The 10858-nt window shown below is 29.0% G+C and overlaps 1 long non-coding RNA gene across 1 annotated transcript; it reads left to right on the top strand.

The window, feature by feature from the left end:
- The first annotated feature begins 3072 nt into the window (after positions 1-3072).
- On the top strand, positions 3073-7632 carry LOC147801812 (uncharacterized). The gene is made up of 2 exons (XR_015430272.1): positions 3073-3418; positions 5827-7632. It is a non-coding gene; the product is annotated as an uncharacterized LOC147801812 (long non-coding RNA).
- The last annotated feature ends 3226 nt before the right edge of the window (positions 7633-10858 follow it).

Here is a 10858-nt window from a genome sequence, read left to right as displayed (position 1 = left end):
TAAAAATATATTTTTCAAGTAAATTATTTTCCTTCATTTCATAATCTATTTATTAATGATGACTCATTGAACTTGCACCATTTAATAACATCGATTCGTTAAACTAACATCATTTTATAGCAGTGATTCATTGAATCGACATCATTTATCACAATTTCTCATTGATCTAACAGCATCAATTAAAAGTCAAACTTACGTCTTGCTATGGATAACATAATTGCAATGACTAAACTATAAAATTGGTTATTCAACCAAATTTTTATACTACCATCTCAACTCTTTATATCCACTTAATAATAGATTCTCTACGCAATGTTGCACACGTGTCTGTGTGAAAGTTCCTCATCAAATATTTTAGAAACGCTAAAATCTGACAATGAGATAGATAGCACCATTATCATATTGCAACAAAAATATGTCAGTCACGAATACCCATTTGTAAAGTCACGTGTAATTTTTACGACGTCGATGCGTAGGTCCAAGAAAATCTCAATAACCTCCTTTGGTGACGTCACATGTTGACTTTACACAGACGTCAACATGATACCATAATTAGACACTTAAGCCCGAATTTGTCGGACTCAAGATTTAACAACTATCCCTGCCGGGACAAAAGAACATCTCTCTAGCACCCTCTCAGCATTGGTGACTCTCACAACTTTCTTATTCCTCGACGGGTGGAAGAGCAACCCTATTTTGCCTGGTTACACGGTTCGCCATCGAAAAGCAAACCAACTGATTCTAAAACAAGTACAAATTGAAGGTAACTTTAACGTGAATAATGTTAATTTAAGGTCAGTTGTCGTTATTTACAAGAAGTATTTACGGGCAAACCTGTATTTGTAAGGTCATGTCAGCTTTACGGGCATAAATTAATTTTGAAGATTCGTGACTGGAGTACTCTTTGCCGTCACTGACTATAATCAAGCAATGATTTTTTTTAGAGTGTAGCTTCAAGCTTTCAAAACAAAATTTCTCATATGACTTTCACATTTTTCATCGAATTTTATTTAAATTTTAACCCATTGTCTTCCATTGATTGTGGTTTCTAAAAGTTGAAAGTGTTAATGTATTTCATTTCCCCAGTTTTAAGCACTTTCAAAGGAGCTTAAGTCAATTCATTTCATTGGAAATGGAAGATTCATACAAAATTTACTGAGCATCGTATATCTCAACAGATTTGAAAGTCTACAGATCACACATTTCTTCCAGTTTTTTTTTCAAATATTAACTTTATGTCCCAACATTATGTATCTCAACAAATTTAAAAGTTACTGGTCATACTTTTTTTTTCTTTTTTTTTTCAAATTAAACTTTAACACCGGAAACTAAAAATTAAACTTAACACAAATTTAAATACACCATATAAATCAATTGATTTGAAAGTCAACAGATCGTACTTTTCTTCCAATTTAATTGGATTTTTAAACAATAGTAATGCATGTAAAATTTAGGATTCCACTTATCAGTTGTTTGGATTATTGATATCCCTTTTAATTGCAGGTAATAATAGGAAGTTTTTGTGTCAGAGATGCATTAGTTTCTGCTATTTATATTCCAATACGATAAAGATAATTACTGTCATGTGCTTGACAATTGAACATTTTTATTTACATTATTTTAAGAATACGAATAAAATATTTTTTTTTTTAAATTTTATATATTTTTACAATTTTATTAAATATTATCGAATTTACATTGAGAAATTCCCTTATTATATCAATAAATGTAATTTAGTTAGTTTATTTAAATATCTTAAGTTTAGTCAATGTTATTTAACTTAATTATTCTTTAAAGTATCTATTTATCACTTTTGTCTTCTTTCAAAAATTTATTAATAAAGAAAGTGAAAATATCGTACTACTGAGCTTAAGTGAAATTCAAAACTTCTTGTGCTAGTGTGTTTATTTTCACTTGAGATATAAAGAAAAAGTGTGGCATATATGTCATGATCTTTTTCTTCCGATACTTGTCAACTCAAAACAAAGTGTGCTTTTCGAAAAACAACTTCCTAGAATATTTCATCTGATCAGATGCTGTTAAATCCCTGGAGTGCATTTTCGTGTTTAACTTGATACGCGAATGAAGAAGAAAGAAAACAATATTTACTGCACACTAGGGAATAAATTTTTCCCAAAGGGAAAAATTGAAATAGGACACAAAATACGATCTAGAACGGGATGAAATTGCTTTTATATAACTAGACTTAAAGAGGATATACAGTTTCGATAAATCTTGAATTCAAACTGTAATATATTTAGCTTAAATTTAGTATCTTAGCTGAATTAATAGACACATATTTTTCAAGTTATAAAACGCATAAATATTAAAAAAAATATAAACAATTTTCAAGGAATCGGATGTATTTTTTATTTTTTTAACTGGTGCTTACGTCATAGGCTAATCAAAACCTAATGCCCTCGCTCTCTTCAAACCATGACCAATATTCTGTAATACGCTAATCTGATTGTGAAAAGCTTCATTATTTTATAATTAAAATTATAGATTTTAATGGGCCAATTTATCATTAGGCTTATTAGATAATAATATATGTAATTGGTCAATCATCCTGATTTATTTTAAAGCGCTTGCAATGAGCTCATAGTAAAGTCTTATTACAAATGGCAAGAATATTTAGACTAATTATTAAAAAGAATCAAAACAAAATGACTTGAGTAAATTCAGTCTGATTAATTTCTCGAATAGCATTGTAATGGGCCGAAATTTATCAAGCTGAATTGAAAATACTGTAGGCATTTAAATTATCCTGGCATATTGCAAAACGCCATCGACATATGCAAATAACCGGATTTTTCTGTTAGCCTACGATGTATAAATTGAGTAGTCATGATTAACCAAGGTAATTTGGAGCAGTAACAACTGGGCTCACTAATAAAACTTGAAAGAGTATCAGCTTAAAATTAATTTTAAATACAATGAGCAAACGGGAAATATTAGCGGATTTTAAAATTGTTTATGCCGTTTTAATTTTTATTGCAATAGACAATTTTTCCGCATGAAAACATTTCGAAATTCGATTTTTTTTTTCGATCCAATCATCTGCCCACTAAGGGTGCACTCTAAAAACTGTACCTCTGATTTCAGAGGCACAAGCTAAATGTACCGTGTATTTTCTCGCGTAAGAGGCACATAACTAATGTGCCTTTAAAAATGAGAGGCACCACGAGAAATTGAAGGCACCAAGGCAAACGCCAGTCAATGCGCGGTACGAAAAGACTTTTGTGCCTTTCATTTCTTTTTCTTCGGTACGATCATGTAACGGAGAACAAGCGCATGCGCACATCAGTGAAAAATTTTATGACGAAATACGTTTTCTGTCCCTTCCCATCCACGCTACCGATGGAAGAAGTTTGTCTACAAATGTGTTCTATCGATATTATAAAAATGCTTGAATTTGGTAAGTTTAATACTTATATCTTATTTTTATATTTATTCCTAAGTAACGACGGCATCTTTTTTATTAATACATTTCAATTTTTATTACTGAATTATTAATGCTACAAATCTTATAAAAATGTTTAAGCGAGAGAGCTAACCCTAGTTATGTTTACATTTCTGTTGTAGTTGTATTATTTATGTTTTATCATTATAATATTAAGAGGAATGTTTTTAAAGTGCCCTATATTTGTTCTGTAGTGTTTGATTATAATTTTGTATGAGGTTTTCAATGTGGCGATAGCTATGAATAAGAAATCATTTTTATTTGAAATACCAATTTGCTTTTTTGTTTATCTTAGTTTACATTCGAGAGCTATCACAGAAATTCTCTCACAGAATGATTGAATAATTTAAAAAACAACGAAGAATGTTTTCGAATTTTTATTATAATTATGAAAAGTATACTTTCAATTATTAGCTATTTTAGAAAACAATTGACATTGATATCTAATTATAATTATTTCAAACTGTTACTAAACTTACAGTTGATATAAACCTGAAGAAAAAAATAAGATTATGCTTTATTTATATTTTAAATATGGTGTAAGCATGGGAGAAAAAGGCAATCTTCTAATGATTTATAAATTTTTAATTAGTTATTATTTTTTTTGAAAAAGTAATGTTTAAAAATGTTTTATTCTAACATCACAGCTTTCAGTGTATAATTTCAAATTTTAGTTTTGAATTTATGACTCAAAATAGATAACATGGGATATATAATTATTTACGACTGTGAAACTCCTTTTAAAAATTGTAACATTTCAAATTGAAATTTAATTTATTTGATTTTTAAAAAGGATTAATAGCTTGCTCCAGGGTGCTCTTGTGGCACAGCTGGTTAAATTATCTTTCACACTGCTTATTAGAGAACTAGGGTAATGAGTTAGATCCTGGCAATGTATAAAACAACTGGCGTGTATACTTTGCATATAAATTCCGCCACAACTGAAAGTTCTCTCATTGGTTATCATGCAGAAGATTCAAACGAGCTAGCTCAAGCGGAGTCCACTTTATCTGACCAGTATCAAAATTACATGGCATTTTAACCATGGCCGTTAAAAAGTAAAGCCCTAGAAATAGGATTTTTGGTCATGGTTGAGTGATGGGCGGTGATGAGTACCTTGCTCTTTGTTTAAAATAATATAATGCCAAGTACTTAACAGCTTGAACTTTTTGAAAAATATTAAAGTATTGCTAACTAGAGCAGTTTAATTTACATAATTTTGATATCAATAACTATATATAAAAAATAAAAAAATTATTTGCATAACATTCATTGGATCACAAATGGATTAGATATGCAGAATCGCTGTTGTGTCACTGGCATTTTCCAAGATAAATTCTTAATGCTTTATCGATATATACTGAATACTTTATTTAAAAAATATTTGGTACTTCATATTCAATGCTCAACACTTTATACTCCATGTTTTCTTGCTACGAAAAGCTACCTAGTAAAACTTTCTAATTCAGCATCAGTGATAATAATTTTTAAGAAACTTTTATTTTTTTTTATTGTTATTGCTACCTTACCTGTGTTACTTAGAATAACATTATCAAAAAACTTTTATTAATCTATAACTAATGCTTTTCCTGAACTGTAGTAAAAAAAATATGAAGCGAAGCAATTTTGATAACAATATTTAGAAAGAAAATATATTGATTGTAAGGATTGATATGTGTATAAACTTGATACAGTGAAATTTTTTTTTTTTTGCTCTCTGAAAGACAATTTAATGTTTGTGTAATCTAAATTTATATTATTAGTATAACTAAATGATTAATAGTTTTTTTTGCTGTTACTTTTTGTCTCGACTGTGTTCCAGTAAATGCAAAAAAATGTTTTTAATTATTAAATATTTTTATAAATAATAAATAATTACTTTTCGATTTACATTTGAATTTTCTTTGTTGACTCCAATTTTGTTTTGTGTTAAGAACAATCCTTGCACTTTCTTATGTATTTAAGCTTAGATAGATTTACACTTTTTTTTTCTTTAACATGTTGAATGCCACACTAATTTTACATGGCTTGTCCGTCTGGCCAAAATGATTTTTTCAGTATATATTACAATTATTTCTTCAAACCATTTTAGTAATAATAATATTAAAAAAAATTAGAGCATTAAAAATTTATTCGAGTTATGTGTTTCGAATAATCTAGGCACCAGTCACCGGTGACCCCTATGGCATTCAACATGTTAAATTAGTTCAATAATATTATATATAAAAATTATTTTAGCTAAACCTATTCTTAATGTAATAAAATCTTCATGAATGTATTTGTGTACATTGTGATAGAAACTTTTAACAACTTATTCAAATAAAATACTCTTACATTGATAAGTCCTGTTTTAAATGTTCTAGCCGAGATGAATGCATGACAAAACACTGACATGGAGAGGAAAACCACTAAGCCTGCTACAGTTAGTCTGGCGTCCAGGGGACTCAAACCCATGATCCAACTACCCTGGAGGGTATTTTACATCAGCACTGTGGTCAATGCTAAACTATAAATAATGTGGATGCTGTGGGAAGGATTTGATCAGGCCTCCTCTGCAAATGCTTTGCCCATGTACCTCCCCCGGCAAAGTGTTGAGCATTTTTTCTTCCGGATACAACCTTTAAATGTCCGTTGCTATTTCTCTGAATTATTGTGATTCTGTATTAATAACTAGTGAAAACTAAAAGAAAGAAAAATGTGTGTCATTTGATTTTTTTCAAAATTTGGAAAATGTTTTAATAAAAGTTCTCTGCGAAACATATGGACTTTTTTTATAAGGGTCTGCATTAAACGAATCTTACCATTTCCAAGTAAAATTGACTTACAGTTGTTCCACTCTGTAAAGCAAATTTATCTATATGTTATCACCTTTTACTATGATATTTTATTTTCTCATTATAGTGCTAATTTTTTTAATTTTGTTTTATTTTAAATTATTATAATTTTTGTAAATTTGGTTTTGGCTATTCTCACTGGTTAAATTACTCATTGTATTAAGTGTGTTTACCATTATAATTTTGCTTCCGGTGTTGTGTTTTCTTTTTTTACCTGCACTTTTTCTTTATTGACCTTTAATTATGATATTACTATATATATATACATAGCCTATACTAAGTATTTCAAATTATTTGCCAGATTTTAAAATTCTTAGCCAAAGGAAAATGTTAGAAATTTTTTATGATAGATTTTTTCTGTAGGAAACTTTTAAACATAATACAAATTTATTATAAATTAATTATTTTATAAAAATGCAAATAGAAATTTAGAGTCATTTTGCTGTTGGGGAGGAGTAAACGTGCAATGAATGGGGGAGAGATTGAAAAATGCAGATGTTTTATCGTGTTTGAGGGGAGGAAATAAACATAGATTGAGGTTTATTTTTGGCAACGTATTAGATTAGTGTAGTAATATAAAGATAAACCTGAATCGACGCTATGTTCTGCGTTATTAAATTAGTGCATATATTATTGTCATGAAAAAATATTTTTTCTGCTAAAATAATCTGCATCTTGTTTTTCGTTTGAAAACAGCTTTCGCCAATACTTTCCCTCAAAAGGGAACAAGGTCTTTTTTCTTCAATTGTAAACTAGCCATTGTACATTTTCTCTATGGGCTAATTTTATTTAGTACATTAGATTGTTGTAATCAAGTTTAAGTTAAAATAATTTTTATTTTAATAATATTTATAAAACAAATGCATGTTTAATGATTGGGGATAAAAATGCGGAATTTCACGATTTTTAAAATACTATAAAAAATAAAAATTCTGAAACAAGCTTTCAAAAAAAATTGCAAAATTCTTTTCATATATTCAGAGCTCAAATAAAATTGTCAATTAAGTAATATTAAGTACAGTTAGTTCTAAAAAAATTGAAAGCTAATGTTCCCAAAATGGGAATGATGGCGCCTAATGGGTTAATATGCTTCGCCAAAATCAGGCTTTAAAAAAAAAATTCATTTCAATAGAAAGAAATCTTTGATTTTACACTTGTAAAGTCATTTGATTAAACATATTTGATGTTATAAAACATACAAATTGTTCAAAATCTACATCTATAATTTTAAAATATTGTGAAAGTTCTATATTTTTCCATATTTGTGTGCAACTGTTACTAAATTATGTAATATTGTTCTTTATGTGTGAAAATAAAAGATATTAGATTTCATGATATTTAGTGTTTAATTTTGATTCTTATAAAGCTATTTTATTGAATATCTAAATATTTAAAAAATATCTAAATTTATAAGAAATTTCCATTTTGAGGATACTTTTTGGAAAAAAAATCCATGAATTATATTGACTTGGTTTAACAGAAATAAATATTTTTTATACCTATATCTGATTAGAAAAACATCATTGTAATTGTTGAAGTATCATTAAACGCTACATAATTAAAGGAATTGTATAAATTTACATATTTTATAATTGCCTATGAAAAAGCATTAGATGGAATCCCTTGAGATGATCACCTCAAGTGGCCAATATTCAAAGAATTGGGAAATATTTTTCATTAAGAATTATTATAATTAATATCTTGGTAATAGTGTAAACCCCTTTTTATATGAAGTGCAAGCAAATTACGAATGGGTAAAAAAAAGAAATGTGTTCAAATCTGGTAAATAACAGGTTTTGGTTCCACTAAATGCTTATTTCAATGAGTGGTTCATAAAAGCAAAATCTAAGGTACAATGTACCTTTCAAGCTAAGAGGTACATCTGATTTTGCCTCTGAAATCAGAGGTACATTGTGCCTTTCATTTTTAAAGGCACGTTGTGCCCTTAAAATTCAGAGGCACAAGCGATCCAAATGTGCCTCTGAAATCAGAGGTACATTGTGCCTTTCATTTTTAAAGGCACGTTGTGCCCTTAAAATTCAGAGGCACAAACGATCCAAATGTGCCTCTGAAATCAGCGGTACAGTTTTTAGAGTGTGGGTCTACGAGGAACATTTTATTTATTTATTTTTTGACGTACTTCGCCCACTCATTCCTGAAGCATCCCCTTATCGCAGTAAAGCCGTAACAGGACTTAAGGGGGGAACTTCAGTTTGTTTAAATATTTATTAATTGACAAACTTGTAGTCAGGAAAATTTTAATAAGCACAATTTTTTGAAAACGATTTTCTTGAAGACTAACATTCGAAAATATAAGTTAACATGATAATAAGAGACCGTTATTAATTAATATTAAACATTGTCTTTGGTTATAAATTCTAAAAAAATGTCTTAAACGAATTGAAAAACATTTAGGTCTTTTGGAATCAACTTAGTTCCTTTTTTTTAGTAGGGGGATCAAAGACGTTTAATTTAATTTTCCTTCAACCGTAAATATAAATCACACTTTAAGTTTGAGGCTCAAAACTGCTAAAGTTTAGAATATGAAGTTAAAGTAAATTACAGTTATAGATCAGAACATTTACTGTTGCAAGAAAAGAAACAAATAAAATTTAACATTTTATTTCATCAGAATCTAGACGAAGAACTTAATTTTCAATAAGTGATGCTCACATTTTCAACAAAATTTCAACTCATGCATTATACAAAGCTTTTATGTAAATTCCGGGGAAACTAACAGCTGCAGTAAATGCATAATTTTTATGTGACTTTGAATTATATACTAAGACTTGCGTTATAATTATGCTTTAAAAAACTAAACTATACGCAAATGATTTCACGACATTAAACAATAAAATACAAAATATTATTAAAAAGCTACAAACCTGGGGCATGAAGAAATATACATTTTGATAGTATTTTGTTTTATTCATTAGCGTTGATCTCTTTATTCTAACACTAGATGACTTAAACCAAAGATTTGAAAAATTAGTGAACAAAAAACGGAATGAGGTAAAGATTTCGGTTAGCTGCAGTTTGCTTAAGAAACAAGATTTTTATCCTCCTCAGGGCTTCAAAATTAAGTATGATGCTTGCCAATAGATATCACTGTGTTTTGAATACATATATATATATACAAAATAACAAATTATGTCTTTGTTGTAAACACCGTTTGCATAAATGAAATACGTAATCGTAGGACAAAGTTAACTAATGTAGAGGCAAATATCTAAGTTGAAATCTTCTAATATCACAGAAATAAGTTGTTTATTAGTTTTAACTCAAAGTAGCTTTATCTGCAGCCTAAATTTGGTATTCTAAATAATGATGAAAATGATTTTTTTCTTTTGCTTACGGCACTTAGAATGGTCAAGCCTGTCATTTTGATCAACTTGTTTTACCAACTGTAAGGAAAAAATTGAGATTTGAAGTGATATCAAATATTAATGGGAATACAAATATTAGTTTCCTCAGAAGAACTTAAACTGTACATTCTAATCACGTGTATATATATAAATTTTTGAGCGTTGAAAGGACATGTGGACATGTGTGCTTATTTTCTACTGGCTCTTGAAGTCCCAGTTCAAAAATAAAACAAGGTCATCAGTGAAAGTTATTCATCGCAAATATCAAACACAGTTTCATTAATGCATTGTTGCAAAAGCATAAATCTATCTCAAGACTTTAGATAACCAAGTCATCAAAGCGCAATCTTTAAAAAAAATGATCTTAGATGCAAAGCATTGCATCTTAGATGCAAAGCATTTACGCCTCATTATTGCATTAAACTCTGTGTCGATTAGAAAACTAAAACTGAATTGGCAAGTAAAAACATTTGGTAGAACTGATTAAATATACAAATGGTTGCATTTTATTTTCTCTTTAATAGCACAAATGTTCGGAATATCGCTTGCCATAATAAAAAGAAAGGAAGAAGTGTCAACCATCTCTTAAAGCATTCTGCAGAGGAGTTTGTCTTCTTTGATGAGTAACTTCTTGTTCTAGGACAACCCCAGAACCCCCAAAATGATAGATTGCGGTCAGTATCGATTCACGAAATACTACACAATAAAAAATTGGGGGGGGGGATTTCCAAACGCAGCTTCAGCGTATGTTAGGGATGTATTTTTTAAGAGAGGAAAACTATGTTGGTTTTCGTTGATATGGTAAAATTTGTGGTTTATATTTAAAGTTCATAAAAAAAAACGTTTTTGGAGAAAGTTCTTATTCTCAACCTGAAAACTATGTACAAAGACTAATCTTATTGCTATCTACAAGATGATGCTTCTTCGCATATGGCAAACATTGTCCAGCATTGGTGCATGGAAAATCTGACTGATTCTCTACAAAAAGATGAATTACCTCATGCTCTCAAGAATGTAATTTATTAAATTATTTTGTTTGATGCACAAACTATCGAAACAAAATTATGTTAAATTCACTAATTTAAACCGATTTGAAAGAGTTATGAGCGAACTCGTAATATCTGAACTCGTAAAATTTTCAAAATATGAAAAAGCTTGTTAGTGTATTGCCTATTATGTCAGGCATTCAAAGTGTG

This window comes from Parasteatoda tepidariorum, chromosome 11 (assembly GCF_982258835.1).
Source record: "Parasteatoda tepidariorum strain Cologne lab strain chromosome 11, Ptep-v5.0, whole genome shotgun sequence".
NCBI classification, from domain to species: Eukaryota; Metazoa; Arthropoda; class Arachnida; order Araneae; family Theridiidae; genus Parasteatoda; species Parasteatoda tepidariorum.
This window is presented reverse-complemented; position numbering and strand designations above follow the sequence as displayed.